A 6,815-nucleotide genomic window follows, 5' to 3' on the forward strand; every position below is an offset into this window, starting at 1 on the left:
GGACCCCCACGTCAATTTTTTTTACATTTGACGCAGGGTTCCCCTTAATACCCATACCAGACCTGAAGGGTCTGGTTATGGATATTTAGGGGGAACCCCACGTCAATTTTTTCTTAAATTTGAGGCAGGGTTCCCCTTAATATCCATACCAGACCTGAAGGGCCTGGTAATTGAATTTGGGGGACCCTTACGCTTTTTTTTAAAAAAATTTTTATCAATGACTTTCAATGAGTGTTCTCTGTATTACGGGAGCCGACAATTCATAATAGCTGCGAGTGATTTTAAAGGACTTTTTTTCCTGCATAAATGACACTTTGTGCAGGGACAGTTCTAAGCACGGGAAACATGAGCCCCTTCACAGGCATACTATAGACAACCCCCCCCCTACGAAATTTAAAGGAATATTACACTTTTATTGTTTCACTTTAATCATTATTAAAATCACTGCTCCTGAAAAAACGGCCGTTTTTAAAACTTTTTTTTGCATTGATCCATGTCCCCTGGGGCAGGACCCGGGTCCCCAAACACTTTTTAGGACAGTAACTTGCAGAATCTTTTTTCTCTGTCAAATATTTGTCAATATAATCTTGGACTAATAGAGGTAAGGTTAGGCACATTCGACCACAGGTTCTATAGACAGATTGTTATTGTCAGAGTCATGTCGAATCTTCTATTCTATATCAAACTGTTGTAACAATGAAAACGAAAATAAAGCATTTATTTATGTCGGATCTTTCGTTTTTCGGATTTTGTGCTTTCGTTATCGTTTGTCAAAACGAAAATAGCTGAAATTCGGACGAAAATGCATTCGGACGAAAACGAATGCACATGTCTAAACAAGATGGAGGAAGAAGAACACCGAAGGAAGACCAGAAGAAAGAAGATGGAAGAAGAAGACGTTAATAAAGGAATTGTCAAAAACTGTCTATTGTCTTTTTTAACATTTTTTACACTTTTTTTGTGAAATGGTAGGGGTACATTTGTACCAATTTCACACGGGGGGGGGGCCGGGATCTGGGGGTTCCCTTGTTGCTTCCAGATTCCGATATGCCCCCCACCTGCAGACCCCCATAACCACCGGGCAAGGGTTGTGGGGATGAGGCCTTTCTCCCCATCAACATGTCTGTATAGGGGACTTTTTACTTGTTAGCAATTCTTTGTTTTAAACCTGTTTTTATGTTAATTGGAGACTCGCGGAAGCTCCCAAACAGCATTTGTATCATTTACTCCAATAAATCTTTTTGGTGAGACAATATCACACTATTTGGAGTATCATATCTTTTTTGCAAGATGTGCACAATCTTTTGAACACTTGGGATACTTACCGTGATTGAGAGACCGTCCGGGACACAGAGGTCATTGACAAGAGACGCCCAGGAGATCTGGAGTTTCTGGGGATCTGTGATCCAATTTGCGCTCTTTGACCTCCCTAAAATCACTGGTGGTCCGGTAAGGCCGCGTACACACGGGGCGGACTGTATGGCCTACTTAGTCCGTCATACAATCCGACGGACAGTCCGTCCTACTTTCGAATGAACGGACTTCACAACACACGGATGGCCAAACAGTCCGTTGACTGCTTGCGCGATGACGTATACAGCACGTACGACGGGACTAGAAATAGGAAGTCCAATACACATCAATGGCCTGTAAATCCTTTCTGCGCATGCGTCATTCTTAGTCCGTCCGACTAGCATACTGACGAGCGGATTGTCCGCTGAAACCAAAGTAGGACGGACAAAATTTACAAAAATCCGAAATACTTAGTACGCCGGACTGCACGCTGAAAAAGTCATCTGAAGCCCACACACGAGCGGACTGTCCACTGAAAAGTGTTTTCGGCGGACTAAGTAGGCCAGACAGTCCGCCCGTGTGTACGCGGCCTTAGCCTTCCTTTTACTAGACGTGACGGGTATCACAAGGTCAAGCAATCACACCAAGTCACATATTCATATGAAGATTTATTAGTCACTTTTATGGACTTATGAATATTAACTATATATTTATTTATTTTTTCTCACCATATTTTTTGCATTTTTATTGTAGCACTCCATATATCTTTTGATCTTGATCTTTTCTTTCTTTGATATATCTTTTGATCTTGTATATTCCTTAGTTTTGCTTGATCTATGCAAGAAGTTTTATTTATTTGCAGTATTTAGCATTTTTTTGTTTTATATGTGATTTATGGTAACACTGTTCACATTATATGGTCACTAATTTGCACTTTTTTGTAAGTTGCGCCCAATAACTTTCTTTGTATATTTTAGAGCTGCACTTTTTTCTACACATGGGGACAAGATTCTTTGGGGGGGCTACCCCAAAGCACCCTCCCAATGTTGAGGGCACGTGAACTGGTACGGTTCAGGAGGGGGGGCGCTCTCTCGTCCCCCCCTCTTTTCCTGGGGCCTGCCAGGTTGCATGCTCAGATAAGGTCTGGAATGGATTTTGAGGGGGACCCCCACACCATTTTTTTATGTTGTCGCGGGGTTCCACTTAATATCAATCACCAGACCTGAAGGGCCTGGTATGGAATTTGGAGGGACCCCCGAGCATTGTTTTTTTTTACTTTTGGTTCGGGGTTCCCCTGTGGGGAAATCCCATGCTGTTTTTATCAATTAACTTTTATGTGTATTCCCGGACCGACAATTCATTATAGCCGCTAGTGCTAGTACTTTTAAATTACTTTTTTTTCCTTTCAAAATTTAATTTTGCACTCGGACTGTTCTAAACACGGAATATTACACTTCTATTTTTTCACTTTAAGCATTATTAACCACTTAAGCCCCGGACCATTTTTCCAGCTAAAGGACCAAGACCTTTTTGCGATTCGGCACTGCGTCGCTTTAACTGACAATTGCGCGGTCGTGCGACGTGGCTCCCAAACAAAGTTGGCGTCCTTTTTTTTTTCCCCACAAATAGAGCTTTCTTTTGGTGATATTTGATCACATCTGCGGTTTTATACTTTTTAAACAAAAATAGAGCGACAATTTTGAAAAAAAATGCAATATTTTTTACTTTTTGCTATAATAAATATCCCCCAAAAATATCTAAAAAATGTTTTTTTCCTCAGTTTAGGCCGATACGTATTCTTCTACATATTTTTGGTAAAAGAAAAAAAAAATCGCAATAAGCGCTTGATTGGTTTGCGCAAAAGTTATAGCGTCTACAAAATAGGGGATAGTTTTATGGCATTTTTATTAATAATTTCTTTCCTGGTGCCTCCATGGCAGCATACCAGTGATAGCTCCGCCCCGGAGTCCTCCCCTCAGGATAGTTACTAGCTTATAAAAAGGAAACCCATATCCCCTCTAGCATTCTCCTTTTTTTCCTTATACCTGATGGATAGTTTTGTATGTGTTCTTACCTCTGCCTGGCGCAGCTTCCGTCTGGGTTCCGGCCTCTCCCAGACGCAGTCCCCTGTCTTGGGTTGCTAACAGCACTGAAAAGAGGGGAGCCCCTTCTGAGGGTCTTTTGGGGCAGCAGCAACAGTATCCTAAATTGAGGCTTCAGTTCTGCAGACAGGCTATGCTGGTCTTTGAAGGAAGGTAGGGGTACCTTTCTGAGTCTATTTTCCTTTGTTTCCCTTTTCTACTCCCCCCTCTCCATTCAAAGCGGAGCTCCACCCTAAAGTGGAACTTCCGCTCATTGGAACCATCCCACAGGTATCTGTACCCACTTCCGGCATAGATATCCGCAGAATCAACGCCCCTTTCCGCAGAATCTACGCCCCTTTCCGCAGGTCCCCCGCTGTCTGCTGGGAAACACACGGATCCCAGAGACAGCGCGGACCATCCTTATTGCGCATGAATGAATGAATGAATGAAATACTTGTATAGCGCACAATGCGAACTGAATCGCCTCTAGGCGACTCGCGCATGCGCAGTAGGGAACCGGGAAATGAAGCCGCAAGGCTCCACTTCCTGATTCCCATAGCCAAGATGGCGGCGTTAGCACCTGAGAGACGATCGAGAGATCGGCTTCAGGTGCCGACATCACGGGCGCGCTGGGCGGGTAAGGCCGCGTACACACGGGCGGACTGTTCGCCCAACTTTGTCCGCTGAACAGTGTTTGGGCGGACAGTCCGCTCGTGTGTAGGCTTTCAGCGGACAGTTTCAGCAGACAGTTTGACGAACAAGGTTTTTCGGAAATTCCGTAAAACTGTCCGCTGAAACCTTGTTTGAGCGAACAGTCCGCCCGTGTGTAGGCTTGTTCGTCAAACTAAGTTCCGCGCATGCTCAGAAAGGATTTACACGCCGAAAGTTATAATGCAGTGTATAGGACGTCGTATTTTTCGTCCCGTCGTACGTGCCGTTCACGTCATCGCGCACGGTTTCAGCAAACTGTTCGTTCGTCGTGTGTGGGCATGTCCGTCCATGCTAATTTTGAGCGGACTGTTTGCCGAAACTGTTTGACGGACAAAGTTGGGCGAACAGTCCGCCCGTGTGTACGCGGCCTAAGTGTCCTTATTTTAAAAGTCAGCAGCTGCAGTATTTGTAGCTGCTGGCTTTAAAAAAAAAAAAAAAATGGCGGACTCCCGCTTTAAACTCAAACAAGCTAAAGGTGGCAGGCTCTGATAAAATTGTCCTGCCTGGGAGTGCTCCTGCAACTCTACCATTTCAACTTAGTAAGTGGTCTATTCCTTACCTTACTCAGGGATGTATGTGGGTAGGTGTGTATATATGGGTGTGTGTATATATATATATATTGTACAGGACGCCATGGCTGGGTCCTGGAAGGACGCTATGTTTCCCCTCTGTTTGGACTGTGGTCCCTTTAATGGAACAAAAGTGGTTAACTCACCTGTCAGAGGAAGTGTGTTTAAAAACAAGACAGGAAGTGGTAGGTGGGTGTGGAGGAGTGTAGAGGACATGGTGGATGGTGGATGGTGGATGGTGGATGGTGGATGGTGGATGGTGGATGGTGGATGGTGGATGGTGTTTTTTTCTGGGTTGCAGCAACAGAAGTGGACAGCAGTGTCCTGCCTGGAAGCCTCCTGGCCGGGGAAGCTACCTGCCATCAAAGATCAAGTACTGTTTTGTTGAGACAGCTATTCTGGATTTTGCAAGTCGGTGAGACTAAAAACCTTTTTCTTTTGTTTTTGGCTGCTGTAAAGCTGTTTAAGATTAATAAACCCCTTGTTGTGTGAAAAGCCTGTGTCCTGCGATCTTGCTGGTCCCCCCGAACATTACTATATATATATATATATATATATATATATATATATATATATGTGTATGTATGTGTCTGTATATGTTTAATTTATTTAATTTAATTGAGTAATTAAACCTTTGTGTAGTTTGTATACTTTGGTATGCGGTAAGGATTAGTCAATATGTTTATGAATGTACATATATCTATAAAATTCTAGGGAATATGGGGTCTTTGGGGAATATTTCCTTTTTTCGCTTGCAGTTTAGAGAGAGATAGAGATAGAGAGAGATATATATATATATATCCATATCTCTTTCTCTATTATATAAAAATTGTAGAATTAGATAATGGCAATTTTTTATTTTTTTGGGAGACTTTATTTCTTTCCTGTCCATTCTATTAGCTTCTATTTCAGTCGTCTTTTCCGCCCCTACTTGCCTTCACAATTATGAGCCAGCCGCCATTTGACCAAGACCCTCACTTTCTTAGGAAAGGGCACATGCATACTTTTTTTTTTTTTTTTTTTTTTATAAAGTGGGGGGGGGGGAGGAATTAGACTAAAAGAGTGCCTTGGACTGTTACTCTTGTTTCAGCCCTATACACCAGAAGACGTCTAACCAGACTTCTGGCCACCAAAGTGGACGCTCCCGTCCAAGTTCAAGACCCAGCCGTTCGTCTAGCTCCCATCACCCGTCTAAAAAGTCATCCTCCAAAAGGCAGCGGTCAAGCAGCCCATCCTGACGAGAGATCAAAGAGTGCAGGGCGTGTGGAGCGACGCCTTTTCCAGATAAACATATCTGCCAAAATTGCTTGCAGGGTTATGCGATTCAGGGGACCGAATTTGAGCAGGTCACAGACCTTATTAAAAGAGTAGTCAAAGACTCCTTAACTGAACTAATGCAGGCGAACCCCTCTCCGCAGGGTTCCTCTGGCGGCCAGGTTCAGTCTCCTGAGTTATCCACTCCTGGCCTGTCTTTTGCAGCCCCTGCAAGCGCTACATCAAGCCCATCTACCCGAGCTGGAGACAAAAGTGACTCGGAGGACTCCATAGATGAATCAGAACCATCTGGATTCCATTTTTCGCTAGTGCAACCATTTGTATTGGCAGTTAAACAAGCCATCGGTTGGGAAGAAGCAGTAGAGCCTCCAAAAAAAGCAAAGACTTTCTTTCCTTTCCTAAAGAAAAAACACATTTTTTTTCCCCTTCCTGGAGGAATTGAAAGATCTAGTGGAGGATGAATGGAAAAAAACGGACAAACGTTTTTCTTTGAATAGGCTACAGAAGTTATATCCTCTGGCGGATTCGGATATGGCTTTCCTGGACACTCCTCCAGTAGTTGACATAGCGGTACTGCGGCTAGCAAAGAATATTACCCTTCCTATGGAAGATTTGGCTTCCTTTAAGAACCCATTGGATAGACGAATAGATGCAGACCTGAAGAAGGCCTACCAGTTGGCCGGCGGAGCCTGCAGACCAGCGGTGGCCCTGGCTTCAGTCTCCAATGCGGCCAAAGTGTGGACAGAGAATATCGAGGAGGCTATTCGAGAAGATGTCCCCAAAGATGATATTATTAAAGCTTTGGATGAGCTTAAAATATCGGCAGATTTTATTGGAGAGGCTGCAATAGACACCATGAGATATTCAGCCCAGGCAATGTTAC

The sequence above is a fragment of the Lithobates pipiens genome, unplaced genomic scaffold (assembly GCF_037356315.1).
Source record: "Lithobates pipiens isolate NorthernLeopardFrog02 unplaced genomic scaffold, aLitPip1_a1.2 Scaffold_19, whole genome shotgun sequence".
NCBI lineage: Eukaryota > Metazoa > Chordata > Amphibia > Anura > Ranidae > Lithobates > Lithobates pipiens.